The sequence below is a fragment of the Myiozetetes cayanensis genome, unplaced genomic scaffold, assembly GCF_022539395.1.
Source record: "Myiozetetes cayanensis isolate MyiCay16 unplaced genomic scaffold, myiCay2020 scf5-8, whole genome shotgun sequence".
Taxonomy (NCBI): Eukaryota; Metazoa; Chordata; class Aves; order Passeriformes; family Tyrannidae; genus Myiozetetes; species Myiozetetes cayanensis.
Genome location: NW_026087742.1, coordinates 76223591 through 76241158, shown reverse-complemented (window position 1 = coordinate 76241158; position 17568 = coordinate 76223591). Strand labels below are relative to the sequence as shown.

The 17568-nt window shown below is 40.8% G+C and overlaps 1 protein-coding gene across 1 annotated transcript in view; it reads right to left on the bottom strand.

Annotated features, from left to right (window-relative positions):
- Positions 1–17568, bottom strand: part of HS6ST3 (heparan sulfate 6-O-sulfotransferase 3) — a 294751-nt gene that overhangs the window by 132121 nt on the left and 145062 nt on the right.

Below are 17568 nucleotides of genomic sequence, written 5' to 3'. Positions count from 1 at the left end.
ATGACTGAAATAAAGGAAATATAAAAATCAGTGATTGCCTCTTAGCTGTCTGCATACATGACAACCAAGTCCAAAGCTTGACCATATTCCTTCCAAAAAGCTGACTGTGTAAATAGCTTAAAAAATATCCTTTCTCTGAGACCCACATTAAGTTAACAATTTCTCAAAATAATTTTTGTCACTAAAATGCACTAGGATGTTAACACTCCAAGTGTAATTAATATACCACAAATTAAATCTGCTATGTGCAAAAAGCCAACGTGAGTCTTATACACCAACTAACCTCAATTACACTGACGAGTAAAGCAGCACTACATATTTTGCAGTGGGGCATTGCCCCAGATAAAAACCAGAGTAAAACCATTATCAAGTTTTGTACTTTTGTTCCTTTTTCTAACTACAATTTTGGTACTAAATGCCACTGTGCAACCAGCGCAGCACCCAGGAGCAAACAGGAGTGTCTAGACAAAGCCTGAAGAACCTCCATGGAGAAGAGGTTGGAAGACTCAAGAAAACAGTCTGAAAACAGAACTGGGCAGAAATAAAAGACAGAGCAGGACAGGTAAAGAAGGGTTTGGTAAAAGGAAGCAGGAATGTGCACACCCAGAAACACACTTTCTTCCAGAGCTGGAATAAACCCCAAGATTTCCAGTATGATTAGCCAGTTTGTATGAAAAGGACAGGTCATTCAGAGGAAGCAGCTGCTGACTGCTAATCTAGGTTTAACAACAAAGCTCTGCACAGTGCATCTCAAATTTTCTAGTCCTTATGATGATTTATGTGTGTACTGGCTTATTTGCTGCTTTTTTTCCTAATGGATCTTCTAAAACTACTGGAAACTACATGCACAAAATTGTCCTGAAACAACCTTATGATGATTTTAAGTCAAGCAGTCCAGAGATACAGCAGTAGGAATCAGGTTTCATCTGCAAGTTTAACTTACTATCCTCCATGCACACACACTATAATTTGGTTTTTAATTGTGCCATCACAGTAGTTCAGGAAGGTTGGATCCCAGTGGTGGGGTTTCTTTGCAAACTGATGCCTGACAAAATCCCGAAGCAGCACTCTGGCTGTAAGTGACAGTTTGTGACAGGCACAGGAGGAGGCATTTGGCTTTTTAGGCAGATGTTATTACAGTATTTGAAAAGCATAAAGGTCAACTGAAAGCATCCTTAGGACAGAAAAAAGCATCTGAGAGGCACAGTGACTGGACCATGCTGGTACTTGCCCAAATACACCTCTTAGTTCCTACCTAGAGCAGTTTACAAACAAACCTGATGATGCACAGGAAAGAAATAAGTTGCTAAAGTTTTGTAACAAAGGCACTTAACAGCAGAAATAATAACAGCAAGAAGTAAAAAGGAACCATTGTGGGTTTGGGGAGTACAAAGACACATTGCAGCGACCCACCTATCACAATTAGATGTTTAAATTCAGATGGTATGAATCCATGTGAGGAAGTCCCCAGTCTAGGTTGATTCCTGAAGCACCTCAAGGTCGCATTAAAATATCGTAGCATTACATGGCATTTTACGAAGCACAGACTTCAAAAACCTAGGTCCTACATGCCTGAAGATGATCAACTCAAACATAGTAACTTCCCTTATACTTCCTCACTGGTTCACTCCCTTAGTTACACACCAGGCAAAACAATGTTCTGAGGCACTGACAAAACCCACACACATTTGTGAGGCAAACAGATCTGACTGCAATGAGGATACGAAATTTATTCTCACATAGCCAAGATTAAAAAAATATTAGAATAGGATATGGAGAACAGGCTGAAGAAGACTATCATAGCAGCTTATTATATTTAATAGAATGCCATGCTATCTACTGAAAAAACAAGGAAGAGATTCTGTATGAAAAAATAATAAGAGACCATTTAATTGGAGACTATGTCACAGGCATAAAAATTAAGTTTGCATGCTGCTTTTGCAAGCTTATTATGCTCTTATAGCAATTTCTATATTTGTAACAAATTTATATTAATATTTCATGCTATACTGAAGTAAGATAGATGCATTTAAATTGAAAATAATTGGTCTTCTGCTGTATTTATTTATATTCAGCAGTTTATATTTGTTTTTACATTTCATATATTTAATTTGTATTTAGTTTGGCTAGCACAGAATATTTAAAATGGCTATTATGAAGTCAAAGATATTCTTACAGCATGAAAGGGATTGAGAGGAAAATTTTGTCAGTTTAAAATTGGAGCAAGCATAATTGAATAATGAGAAGAAATTTGAACCATCTAAAAGAATTATAATTAGAGCCCAAGTCAAAGATGACAAATTTCACCATTTAGAGCAATCATGATGAAAATGGCAAATATGACTTGTCATGCTTTAATTAAAAAGTAGTGGAAACAGCATGAAAGCATTCATTGTTAAAATGTTTTTAGCACTGTAATTATTTTTATTGATTAAAGTAATTATTAATTCATGAACAGACTCTAAAATGTTGATACTGTAATTCATGAAGTGAAGAAAGGAATATGCCATCTCATTTATTCATGAAACTCTTGTATTTCCATAAATAGATCTTTATAAATGCATGATAGCTAAAAAAAAAAAAAAAAAAAGCCCAACCCGAGACAAATTTCTGAACACATCCAAACTTACACAGTGCACAGGGCCTCACTGAGAAATTTATCCTTTGCTGTTTACCACAAAGTTCAGCCCAGCATTAGCTTACACCATTGCTCAGCCGCTCACTGCATCTGAATGGTTTTCCAGTGGAACTGCTTTCAACATATTAGCCTGGCGATAAGAACACTGTTGATACGTTACAAAAAAAAGGTCGCTCTTCTCACAGACCCATCCTTTTCTTACTCCTGGAGATTTGTGCCTGGGTGGTAGAAAAAAGCAGCGTGCCTGGATTTCTAAAGTAGCTGGGACATTTCAGACCTAGCGCACGTGCACAAGCTGGTCTGGATGACCGGGACCCCCTGAATCAACACTGTGTCGATGTGCACAAGCACAGCAGCTCCAGGCCGTGTCAGCCTCGCTGTACGTGCTGTGAATATGCACAGCAAATGGCAGCTTCCCTGGACTCACTGCAGGTATGCCATACAGCAGCCCTCTGCATGTGTCCCTATTCCAGGACGCCCTGCATGGAAAGATGTAACTTTTCACGGGCTGTATCCACACCACAGGGAAATAAGTATGCTTTCTGAATAGGTCAAGTTGTTAAAACAGATAAAGGCAACAAGCCTAGAAACAGCCTTGAAATAATCACTAGATCTCCACTCACTGTTAGTGCACTTTTGATGTATTTAAAATGTGTAAAAACCAATACATTTCTACCTTTGAAAGAAGAGGACAAAAGCAAGTTGATTTAAATTAACTGGATTTCAAGAAAAACAAACAAAAACCCCTCCCTTCCCCCCCAAAACCCTGTGAAGACTGAGGAAGTGTGAAGCTTCCTCATGAAGGGAAATGGAGGGGTAGGCACTGATCTCTTCTCTGTGGTGACCAGTGACAAGTCCCGAGGGAATTGCCTGAAATTGTGTCGGGGAGGTTTAGGTTGGTATTAGGAAAAGATTCTTCACCCCAAGGATGGTTGGGCACTGGACGAGGCTGCCCAGAGAAGTGGTCACCAAGCCTGTCAGAGTCCAAGAAGCATTTGGACAACACTCTCATCAGGCACATGGTGTGATTCTTGTCGATGTTTTGTGCAGGGCCATAATTTGGACTTGATGATCCTTGTGGGTTCCTTCCAACTCAGAAGACTCTATGATTCTACGATTTTATGAGTCTATTTTTTAACCCTTTTGTATAGAGGGAGGTACATCCAATGAAGTGCCACAGTTCCCATCACCTGGTGAGCGTGGTTCCATAATTCCCAGGAACCGGGTGTGGAGGGAGGTGAGCAACCTCTAACCTCGTCCAGAGACATCTACGAGCATCTCTCTGGCACGCTGCTGGCAATAACCATCCACCAGAGACAACAGCTGTCTTCAGAAAACTGTTCTTGGCATACTCTAGAACACTCTCCCTATAGTGAGCATTTTAGGTTTGGCTGCTGAGTGGGCAAGAGCAGGCACTGGGGGAAGTTCCTGCAGGCACACAGAATGGGAATGCACAGGCATTCAGGTCACCAGCTGGGCTGACTGGGTGACACGGAGTGCTCTGCACAAGGGGATGAGTGCTGGGAGGAGGTGTTCCTAATGCCCTGCAAGGCTGACTAGGAAAATGTATAAAGCCTTTTCTACCTAGCTGCTGTACCCTTCAGTCGCAGTTGCAGGGCAGAGGTGTCATAAGACTGGCTTTGAGATCTCTCCTATGTGTCATCCAACATGCTCTGAGAAGACCCCTGAAAGTCAGACTCTGGATCTAACCTGTTCAGATCAGATCTGTTGTACTCAGTCAGCATGACTTTAGATGTATTCCAAAGGTGTTCTTTCCCTTTGATGTCAATCTGCAAAGCTTAACCTCTTTCTTTTTACATTTATTATTGTTAGTTATTAATTTTTTAAAATCTATTCCATTTTTAATGTCACCCTTGTAACTAATATCACGTTGCTTCCACTCCCTCTGTCACCCAGCCCTGTTCCACCTTTCTACTCATTTATTATCTCTGTGCTCTGGGGTGGGGGATGCTGCTGCACCCGCAGCCTTCATCACCACATCAGCCCCCCTTGATGTACTCAGTGCTGGACAGTCATCCTTCCCAGCACCTCCTTCCCTCTCTGCCCAGACAATTCTGATTCAGGGCGGCATCCCAAGTAAGCTTATGGACAAGCCTTTGCACCTCATGTCTCACCAGCATGTCCCCACTCAGGTGGAGGAAAGCCTTGTCGACATATCAACATCCCTGCTGATTCTGATAACAGGGACAGCAGGAGGTATCAGCTAAGGTGAGTCCACAGAAACCCAGTTGTCCCAAGAAGAGGCACTGTTAGCCAGAGAGCAGCTGGGGCAGGTGGGCAGAGGTGAGGGGTCTGCACCCACATTCTTGCACAGCTGGGTGAGCTCTGTCACAAACATCACTGATGACAGGCGGCAGCTGTTGTTGAACTCATTTGTTTGGGTTTTCCTGCCCCTTTCTGGTCCTTTTCCTGATTCTGGTTCACCTTTATCTCTAGTTTGATCTTTGCTTTTCTAGACAGAGTTACTGTCAGCTTGTCCCAGTGCTCCTTCATCTCTCTGAGGCCTTTTGTACAAATATTTTTCAGAAAAGACTACTCATTGATATTAAATTAAGAGGGCAGTTAAAGGACTGTATTGTGTAAATCTCAGAGCAGTGCTTCCAGCAGTTGCCTTGACAAGCCAGGAATAAACAACTGTGGGAAAAAGCCATCTCATGTCTCTCTCCTCCTCAGCCATGATATGCCTATGCAACACGTTATTATCCAAAACAGCAGCACACACAAGACTATTACAATCCCTAGGATATTGTACAAGTCCAGCTCCTGATGACCATTAGTCTTGGGCTTTTCCCCAGCACCTCGCCCTGCAGGAGAAGAAAAAACCGCACACATTACTGTGCTCTGCTCTACAAATAATCTCACAGGTGGTCTTATTCTCAAAAGAGCAAAGTTCCAAAATTCCTGTGATCTGGGTGTGTTGGGGAGGTGAACAATGTCTAACCACACTGAGAGATGAGTACAAGCATCTCTCTGGCACGCTGCTGGCAATAACCTCCACACACTCAAGACAACTGTCATCCTCAGAGAGCTGCTCCTGGTTTCTTTCACAACACTGCCTGCAGCCCAGGCAAGGCCTGCCAGTCCCTGCAAACTGAAACTGCCTGCACATCCTTTCCACCAGCCAAGGGGCCCTCTCCCCCTCCAGTGACTGGCAGGGTGCTGTCCCGCTCCTGGCTCAGGAGCTTCTCCACACATCCCTCATGCACTCCAGGAGCACCACCAACAGTCACACTTGTCTCACCCACAGCTATCAGGCTGTAAATCCATCACAAGCAGAAATGCCTGCAGAATCAGCATGTGCACCTGACTCCCAATATTAGGAAAGGGTAGCCAAGATTTCTTGGGATGTCATTCCTGACTTGAAGCTGGGATGTGCATGAGCTGAACACAAATTCAGCTCACACCTGTTCCCAACATCTGCACAAAGCAGCTCTGATCAGTAACTGTACAAGCTGGAAGCTCAGCTGGCAGCAGACACTGTGCTGGACCATTGCTATGGCTCAGCAGCCCATGCGAGGTGTGAAATTGAGTGTCCCGTCCCCTTCCTGCTGTGTAGGCTACAGCACATCACTACAGGAAGCTAAAAGTTCAGCTTCCCAGGTCCTACAGCTGGTTAACAGAGTGAGTTATACTAACCAGATGCAGCTTTCTCCAAGTCTTTCAGGACCCCCTTTGGAACTTCAGGTGTCTTCTGGAAATCATTCCCTGTTTTAGCTTTATACGAGGACATTAACAGAAAGTACAAAGTTACACTTCACATGAATAACACAGGAAAAGGAGTGCTTATTCTGGAAAGTCAATAGAGATTCACAGATACTCACCCGTGGGATACCAACTGGGAATCAGCACGGAATTCGTCTGAGGAGCTTGAAAAGCTCTCCCTCTGGCCACATCTACAATCAAACACCCGTGAGAAGTTACCATCACGTGCTCTGCCCTCCATCATCATATCTGAACACCAGAATGTGTAATGACAGGGCACGCACAGCTGCAGGAGTGCCTGGCTCACCTTGGGACTTTGACCTTGCAGCTCTCAAAGGAAACAAAAAGTCATGACATACCCACACAACCTGCTGTGGATCAAGCCTGGAACCCAGCCAGGAGGCTGGATAACCATCACTGAGTGATGGATAACTCAGTGCCAAGTTTCTGGTCCCACGCTGTCACTCCCCACCTCCCTGCTTGTTAGGAACCACCCCCACCGCCCGAAGCACAGTCCCACCACATCTCCTCGTGGTGTGTCTGCCCCGCTGACTGCACCATGCTGCCCTGCTGGCTCACCCAGCCTTAGCCCTGGCCCCACTGCTGCCAGCCTGGGGCTGGGTGCTGGCACCCGCCTGCCTACCTGCTCCCTGCCCTTGTATTAGAGCAGTCTGGACACCCTGAGCTTGCAGGGCCACTAGAAAGAGGAAGAAGAGGCAGCAGGTGAGGACCATGACCACCCGTGCTTGCAACATGCTGCTACTGCTGCTGCTGCTGCTGCCACAGTGTTGCCCAGAGCTGGTGTGGAACAGCACCTCAAAGCAGGGCTCTGTGACCTCACGGCCGCTCAGGCCATGCCCTCCGCCAGGGTTCCCTAACATTCTGCCATTGTCCATGAACTTCTGAATCTGCCCACTGCTGAGTTTCCCCTTTCTGCACAACCATGGAAGGAGGAGAAACGGAGAAGGGTGGAGCTATTTTGAGAGGCAGCACTGTGCATGGGAGTACAGAGGAACTCAGGTCTTGCTTCCCAGAAATCCGCATCAAAAGCTGCGTATAAAGACTGCATTAAAAAATCCAACTGCAAGGGTCTTGCTGCTATTTTTGTCAGGCAGCATTCTAGCGAGAAACTAGCTTTTCCCACTAGTTTTGCTGCAGTTTCATTACCTTTAAAGACACTGCTTACCTCTGCTACTGTCCCTGTAATATCAGCATGCTGCCCCTAGGCTTAACCCTAGTGAACATGGTTTATTCCCTTCCCCCTTCAAATCTAGTTTAAAGCTCTCTCAGTGAGCCATGCCAACTCCTGAACAGAGATCCTTTTCCCCTTTGAGAGAGTCGTGTACCCCATCTGCTGCCAGCAGGCCTGGTGTTGTGTAAACTGACCTGTGATCAAAACCCACAGAATTCTGCTGGTGACACCAGGTTCGGAGCCAGGTATCCACCCATATGACTTTCCTGTTCAACACTTTTTAACAACAGCAGGTGCCAGACTCTGCACCTGCAACAAGGAAACCCTGGATGGACATACAGACCGTGGAACGAGATGCTGGAGGGCTGCCCCATGGAAAGAGATTGCTCTGCTCTGTGCTAGTGTAGCCTCACTTACAAGCAGTCTGTGTGCAGTTTACAGACCCACAATATAAGAAAGATATGAAGCTATGAGAAAGTGTCCAAAGGAGGGCCACAAAGATGCTAAAGGGTCTAGAGGAGATACCATATGAGCAGAAGCTGAGATCACTTGATCTATTTAGCCTGGAGGAGACTGAGGGGAGACCTCATAGCAGTCAACAGCTTCCTCACAAGGGGAAGCAGAAGGGCAGGCACGGATTTCTTCTCTCTGGTGACCAGTGGCAGGACCCAAGGGAATAACCTGAAGTCATGCCAGGGGAGGTTTAGGTTGGATATTAGGAAAAGGTTTTCACCCAGAGAGTGGTTGGGCACTGGAACAGGCTCCCTAGAGAAGTGGTCATGAAACTAAGCCTGCCAGAGTTCAGGAAGTGTTTGGACAACACTCTAAGGTAAATGGTGTGATTCTTGGGGTTGTCCTGTGCAGGGCCAGAAGATGAACTCAATGATCCTTGTGGATCCCTTCCAACTTGGGATATTTTATGATTACGCTTGGTAGAGGGTGAAAAAGTACAGCCACGGTCATGGGTTTTCAAGTAGTGTCTGCTATGAGGAGAGTGGGTTTGTATAAAGTTTCATCAGCTGTGAGCCAGATGGATACCAATCCTGCGACAGGATATGACTGTAAGCAGGATGTCAGAGAGATTTTAATTATGCAACAACTTAAATCCAAGTAAGAAAAAAAAACAAGAGGGGGGAGAACCTCATTTTGGAGATGTCAAGTATACTTTATGTGACAGATTGCTACATTCTTTTGTTTAGGAAGCTAGACGAGGGTCATAAGTGAGAAACAGAGGGAGCACAGCAACTATTCATTTGTTTTTAATACTCACAATTTTTCTTGTAGATTAGCTTTTCATCATACCAGAGTCCTTGAAGAAAGAGCCACAGGGGTGTTGGGTATGGCATACCATGCTCACATCACCTCTGATTATCAAACTGCTTCCGTAACATAAGCACCCCTAACACAAACTGGAAAAGGAAAGTACAAGCTTGGTGACTTTTGTGTTTGTCACTGTATTTTAAGAACTGTTCTGCCAATGAACTTCTCTGATGCGAGACTAAACTACAAGCCATGAAATACTGTGAATGGACAAGAAATACAAGCACTGTTCCCTGTTCACAGGCACAGAATGACTTTGCAAACGAGCACTTCAGGGCAGTGAAAACAGAAATGGAAAGTACCCTACTAAATGGTAAATAGGATGCATGATCACTTACAGAAGATACCCTTACTGTACATATTCTGGACATATTTAGCATCTATACCTACACCTCTGAGCTTTAGCATGCAGTGAGTCAGCCATTTACCATCAGGATCCATATTACATAACATACTACCCAATCTACAACTACTAATACTGATAAAATAAGGAGTCCAAAGAGTGCAAAAATGAGCAAACTATGAGAAACAGAGAGTCTCCAACGGAATTTATTTGCAAAGGTAACACTTGAACTGCTGCAAAGAGTACCCTCAGAGACTGCCAACAAGCTACCTGATGCCCAGTGCGAAGCTATCACGCAAATAAATGGAAGACACAGTAATCCTGACATCCAACCTTTGTCATCTTCCAAGCATAACAATTCCACAACCATACAACTTCAACCTTCTCTATAAGGTTTGCCTTAAAAAAGAGACATAGAACATGAACTGTGATCTTTAAGTCCCAGCAACACCAAGGGAATAATCCCTGTCATGTGAAATAGACACTTAAGAAATCCTGAAGAGCCCGGTTTCACTGAGGACCATTCATACAGTTGAGTATCATCTCGCCTAGCAAGCTCTCTGGAATCCTAGATGCTTTGGATCAAGCATCCTCCAGAAGGATGGACACTAGAGAGACTCCTAAAGCTACATCTGCAGCCCCAGGGAAGAAATTCCACACAACAAACTGGACAAATCAAAAATTTCACAACAAATGGGACAAATCAAATAATTTCCAAAATCTGTCTTAGCCTTCCTAAGTTTCTGTAGACATAATAATGAAGAATAGAGACAGACACCTCTTCCCATATGTTTTTACAAGAATTTATGACACAGCCTTATTAAATGGAGATGATTAATCATTTATGGAAACATTCTTGTTTCTGACACTACAGGAAAAGAAAAAGGCATTAGTAAAGTTAAGATTCTCCTATCTTTTCTGCACCATGAAAAAGCCTACCATAATCAAGACTCACAGAGAAGCCTGTTCCTCCGGCAAAGGAAGATGGGGAATTGGTTCTGCTAGAACTGAAGAAAGTAGGAAAAGCTAGAAATAGTCAGTATTTGGGCTACAACCAGTTTTCAGAGGCATTACTGCAAGGGAGAAAACCCGGACCTGCATTACCATAAGGGAGAAGACTCTGTTGACAGAGGAGATATTGGCCAGAAAAACTTTATACCACATATGGCTCTGGCTTCCAGGTGAGAAAATTTCCCCCTTTATTGTCTAAACTGTATTACTAGTATCTATATTCACTTTGCTTTGCAGTGGAATTTTTTAACATCTTTTTTAACTGCTGGTACTATAATACTTGTAGCCATATTTATTTATTCTGGACAAAATTTTATCTGGACAACTCACCCAGAGACACAAACTCTAAGAAAGGAAAAAGGAATCTTAAGATGAAATGCTTATATACCACTCATTTATCTAAAAGTGTTGGCAGCTATTTGAGTTTGCATTTAGGATAAACGATTGCCTACCATTTCTGAAAAGAGAAGAAAAATATTAAGGTAGCATAGTTTTCTATTTTGAATTTAATTGCTCCACAAAGAAAAGAAATTATTTTATTTGTTCTCTGCCCAACTTGTCATTTTTGTCACTTTTGTTTTAGTTGAAAATATAATCTCCTGTGATATTTATACCACAGATTTTAAAGACAAGTACCTGCCAGGCTTTGAGTATCTTCAGTGAGAACAGAAGGTAAATAAATTTAGAGAGTCTTTAAAACTTCATTTACTAACTTTTCATTGGCATACTGGAAAATATCAGGGAATGAAGTATGCTTCAAAGAAACTGTTAGGTCATTACAATTAAAACATCCCAAACCATTTACTCAATCATACATTACAGCATGTATTGCTGGAGTTCAGTCTTGTACATAATAAATAGAAATGGCTAATCACTTGTAGAAACTTTCTCACTTCTGACAGTGCAGGAAAAGAAAGGGGCATCAGTGAAGCTGAATTCTTCTCTTTTGAAAAGCATCATTGGAAACGCATGTGATCCCATGAGCCCAAGCATACCCTGGTGCTCAGTATTATCACTAACATGCACTCAAGCAGTTTCATTTACTGCTGGGAAGACTCAAAGGCATCCTTGCACTGACTTGGTATATATAGGGGACAGCTGAACACAAAAATAATGTGCCCCTGTTGTCATAGGTAGGAGCAGTGTGAACACAGCCACTGGGTCTCACCACAGCACTTCTTTAATCCTTACTCTGGTATTGTGTTAAGCAAAGAGGATTTTATGAGTGTGAACATCCTATTGCTCTTCTGCCAAAGCTGTACCCAGCATTACTCAAGCTATCACATGCAGGAGTTTATACTTGCATAGTCCTAACTCACCTTAAAACTCATTGTATTTGAAAAGTGAAGGGCACTTACTTTGCAAAATCCAAGTTTAGAAGTTTAATGGAATCTCTCAAGAAGGAGGTGTTACTAGGTCTCCAAAGCCTCTGCAAGTTAGAATCCTTGATTTCTGCATGAACCCCCTTATCAGAACAGAAGTCAGACTCATAGTTTCTCAAGAACAGAAATGTGGAGCAGATTGAATGATGCTACAGAATTAAACACTGCTATGCAAAGCTGTTGAAAATAAAGCAATGCTGTAATCACAGACATGCAACCATGAATTAGCACTGAGTTACTTTTTGTATCTTATTTTTTCACTACATAAGACACCCAAACCATTTCACTTCTAAACTGCAAAAGTAAGATTCCCCTACTGATAGGAATGCTAGCAAAATACCTTCACCTACAACAGAAGCAAATTTTAAATGCACCAGATTACAAATGCACCATCATTTAATTTCACATAGGAATATGACTAAGTTCCCTGATTAAAATTACACAAGTAAAAAGAATTGCAGTGCTGTGTGTCTTCACTTCACAAGGAAACCTCATAGCACCTTCTGTCCACATGGATATTTCCTCATCTCCTCCCTTACTGAATTACTGAAATCTTGATGTTTCCTCATCTCCTCCCTTACTGAATTACTGAAATCTTGATGTACAAAAACTGTACAACAGACACAATGCAAAATAAAACTGTTCTACCATATATTATCAGAAGAAAAAATTTAATCTCTTATGAAAGGTAAAAGCCATTTTTTGCAGTTACCAATTATTAGGTAGAATAAGGAATAATTCCCAAAACTGAAAAAAAAAAAAAAAAAAGTCCAGAGTGGCTTTGCACTAAAACTGCGAATGAAAAAGGATCTCTCATTAATTTCTTCTCTTACTTTTACCAGAAAACAAATCCATACCAATTACTTTAAAGCATAACAACTGTCAAGTTGTGCATCAATTCAAGTTTCATAGCATTATATGCATCAAAAAAGAAATCTATAAAATCTGTGTTTGCAAGCCTTGGAAGGTAATCACAAGGCTGAAGGGAAATGCTAGTGTACTCCTGCTCACAATCTACTGATGAGAAGAGAGGCCAGGATCAACCAAAACACGATGCAGGAGACAATTAAAAAAACATTTTTACTTTTAAAAAATCACAGTGTCTTTCAAAAGTTTGCCACTGATTTCTTTGACAGAAAACTCAAAACCAGCAAGAACAACAAACACATTCTCATTTCCTTGTTTCCTGCTAACAAGAAGGTTGATATAGTCATCTTTATGACCATGATGTTAAGCATTTCTGTGTGTATTTTTATACAGAGGAACATTCAAATTATTCACTTAAATGTATTTAAAATGCATGTTTCGTTTTTATAGAATCCCTTTAGTAGCTTCAAAGACTATAAAACGAGAAAAACATGTAGACTCACCATAATTTAGGCTTAACGGTTTAGTAAACCATGCATCTGTTGTAAATTCTCTACAGCTCAAACACAAATACAATCTCAATAGTCGCCGAAGAGATTTGATTTATAGGCTCCAAAGACCCTTGGTTATCAGATTCTTCACAGAACTAATAGCAAGCTTACTATACTGTATTTAAATAGTAGAGATGTAATGAAAAGGAAACAAACCTTTTGCCATTTTTTTCCTAAATATACTTGTTTTATATACAGTTTACAGTCAAATTTCTATGGAAAAAAACTGCAGGTTTTGCATTACAATTTTAAAATCCAAGCAAAACAAGACCAAGCCAAGCAAAATCCCCAGCCTCACAGAGACCTTGTTAAATTTGTAACTAAAACTACTTTTGAGGCAGAAAGGATGAAGCTCAGTCTGTGTCCCTTCGAGCACACTTAAGCATGTAGGCACAGCTACTGTTCTACAGAACCCCTGCACCACTGGAGATATTTCTACACATGCTTATGATGACTTCTGCTTACTCTACTTACCTAAGCAAATTCCAAACATAGTGACAAATGGTGGGGGAGAGGGCTTTGTGTGGGATGGGGTTTTTTTGCCTTTTTTTTTTTCCTTTTCCAAAATAAGACCACAAGATATAAGGCGAAGTGCTTAGAAAAACAGATATTCTAATTGATTGAAGTGTAGTTCACTGCACATTCCCTGCTCAGTAGGAGCATTGCATTTTCCCATAGATAGTGTTTCCATCCACAAAGAAATGCTAGAGTAGTCAAGACCCTTTCAAACAATGTTTCTCTCTGCTAATCAAAAGTACTTGTCCTTCCTATCTTGCTGCTACAAAACGGAGAGAAACTCCATGTATCAAAAACAAGTAGGGTGTGTATTACTAATGTCAGAATAAGCAAGCATATTCTGGACCTCGAAACTTCTGAACTCCATAAGCACCCTCATTCACTTTCCAACATGTACCCCAAGTGCAAAATGAGTCTCACTGGAAACACGTACTTATGGACTGCAATATACGGTTGTGAAAAAGGAGGGATTAGTAAAGTGAATTCTCTCTTTATATTGAGAGCTTTTCAAGTTTTTCATTACAATACTTACTGTATGTTTGCTGGAAACAGATACAGATGCATTCCTGGCAAAAGAAAATGCTGCACTTCACAATCATTTTTCTGTGTGGAGACTACAAAGTCAAACACAATAGGGAAATACCCCTCCAGCTTGCCATAACAGAAACATTTTGCTTAGAAAAATGGACAAAACTATTCCCATTAACCGGCTTGTTCAACAGTACATCATTTTGGAAAAATGCTTCAAAATATAATAAAATCAGTGTGCAAACTCAAGGGAATAATTTTTATTTCCATCCAGTTTTGATTGCAAATATAACTTAAATGAAAGGCCTGTATTACAAGCTGATCACATGATTTCTGAACCACCTTGATCTGCTTCTGAACTCCCTTTCTGCTCACTCTCTACAAAGCCCAACATGATCAGATTGCTAGTCCAGGTAATTCACAAGTTTACTGTTAACAGGTAAAAATCTTCCCTTCTCTTCAGCTTTTAAACAGTCTCCTACAAAAATGACAATGATTTCTTAACATTTTATGACAGAGAATCATATGTTCTACTTATAAAGGCTCTTTTTTTGGGAAGAAATTAAATTCACAAACCAATGAAGAGTTCATGAAAAATGAAAGAACCCATGAAAATAAACCAAGAAATATTTGTTTTGCTATGAGATAGGTGTAAAAAATATCCTAGTGCTGTGGAAAAATTTCAAATTCATACCTGGGAAGGTAATGGAGTTGGCAAATTGACCCTAAAAGACAATAAACTTGAGAAATTGTAGGTTAATGAAGATGGACCTTGAGACTGAAGGAATGCTTACTTAGCCTCACCTACAGCTTGCACTAAAGCCTTCACTGAAGTCAATGAGCTTTGCACAGGAAAGGAGGAGACATACAGCAACATTCCTACATTTTAATTGCCATTGCCTACCCTATACTAGAGTCTGGCATTTTTTGAAAATAATTATTACTATTTTTTAGCCAGACATGCCTAGTGGAGACTGAAGTCACTTATATGACATTTCTTCAGCAAGTGTAGAGAATAAAGTAAATAAAATCCTGCAGTGAAAGTCCATCTTTATTGAACCTGTTATTCTCAAGATTGCAGAGGTTATGAAAACATATTCTGTATACCCACAGTAACTTGAAAAAAGCAATTTAATTATTTCCATCCTACCTAATGAAATTTTATCTGTACCTTTGCATCAAATTCAGATATATCCTTCATTTTCATTTGATGTATTATAATGTTCTGCAAAATTTGCTATTTTGGTGGACTTACTTCATCTGGAAGTCTCTTTTGACTTCTTAAGAAGTATCAATTAAGAGCTTTTTCCATAAAAAGTTTTTTGATTGATGAACAGATGCTTAGTTCCTAATGATATTTCTGAGGTTAGTCTACTCTAAATAAAACAGATTAGCTAATTTTTAGCCTCTGAAGAATCATCTTAAATAAAGGTCACAGAACATCTCACTATGCAATTAATAAAGATTCAGCTAGTAATTCTTTGATCAAATATTAGTATTTTTGATTGGTCCCAGAAGAAATATCCTTTTTTATGTAAACCTGGCACATGAATCAGAGCCACAGCTGCTGTCTGATATAATCAGTGTACAATATTCTAATCCCATGAACTCTGACTCAGCAAGCATCTGCTTTCCAAATAAACTTAACCGAACTATTTTTTTTCAGAACTAATTTTGTCAGCCAAGGTTTAAAAGAAGATAAATTTAAAAACGTTTTAAGGATGCACTTTGAAGTCAAATACTGTATTTCACCTTCTCTCCAGAATACCTTCCCTAGGAATTTAAATGGTTATGATACTGAGTTAGACTATCTAATTAGTAAAGAGAATACTGTTAGGTTGGGCTTTCACCTGATATTCTATTCAGGCTACAGTTAGAGGAACTTGGATCCACAAAGTTTGATGTGCAAGTTTTAAATATTAGCATTTTACTATGCAAAAGTCCCTTGGATACTAGAAACTAAAGGAAATTTATAACACCCATGCTTAAGACGGTGCATTGATTACCTGTCTGCTTCTAATGCACATGCAGAAAGCCATAAACAATGCGGATCCAGTAGCTAACATTCTCTCCTACTACCTTGCAATTAAAATCACAATTTTGTGATTGCAAATTTACCATGCAATTTATAGACTGAGACCTTTCCTACCATCAATAGAAAAAAAATGTCAGTTGCAGATTCTTTCAGAAATGAACAATATTAATACCAAATACCAAACCTTTCAGAAGACACATAATGCCAGTTTTTTCTCATCTTTTTGCATTAATGCTTTTTAAAGTGCAATCATTGGGACTGCAAGCAAGTAGCAGGATCATACTACATGCTGAGGGTGAGCCAGAAAGAAGGAACATCACATCAACATTATCTTATAAAAAGGAAAAGCACGAAATTGTAGAAAGGGTGACGTGGAACCATGTAACTCTGAGGTCCAACCAGCCTCTCACTCAAACCAAGACTATCGCCAACATTTGTACTGTAAGGTCATCTGGAGTTTTATCAAGCCAAGTCTTCGAAAGCCTTCAAGAATGGGGACTTCACCACCTGTTTGGGTGACCTCTCCCAGTGCTGCACAACTCACCTACTGAGGATCTTTTTCGAATGTCCAACCTAGACCTCCTCAGAGACCACTGCCACTTGTTACGTTCTCCAGCACTATTTAAAATACCTTGCCATACCTGTAAATTAATTTCAAGGCATTTTTGCACAACTGGAAGAGCCCAGTTCATTCACTCACAATTCTAGCTCCTGCTCATTGCCGTAGCCCTCCGTACCACCTTTCCCGTTTCTCAACATCCTTACAACACCAGGGATTCCAAGCAAAGTCTTATGTGCAGCCCCACAGGGTGACACAGAGATGAATAAAAGCTCCTCTCCATCTGTTGATCTTATCCCTTACTTTACATATGCCAGCAAAGAACTGCTGAGGAGAGAGTTAGATGGTGTAAAGATGAAATACAAAGCAGCCTTAGCATACTGCACACATTCACACACCACTGACGTGCACAGGTAAAATGAATCACAGAATACAGGGGTGAATGTTCCACTGATTCTTCTCCCTAATTTGAGGCAGGCTGAGTTTTCAAAGAATTTTGCTCCACCATCAGGAGTATACTTTCTCTTCAGCCTCCTTAGGTGTTTGCTATGCTATCTTTGCCAATTATAACTGGATTTAGTACGTATGGCTTAGATAGTTGAATATTTTAAGGTGTATTAATCGTCCCCTGAAAATATCTCTCTTACTCAAGTGAAAGTGGAGGGAATCTAGAGCTCACATTCACTGTGCCTCTGTCAGAGCTCTACAGTGTAGGCATCTACAAATGAATGCCTAGTCCCCCTAGACCCCTAGTCATTTGGGGTAGATACACACAACAAAACACTTTCACAACCTTTTTTTTAAACCAGAACAAGAACCATTTTCAAAACAATGTTTCATTATACCCCCTAAATTATTGACAGGTTTGAAGATAAACTACTACAAAATAAAACAGTTTAAAGA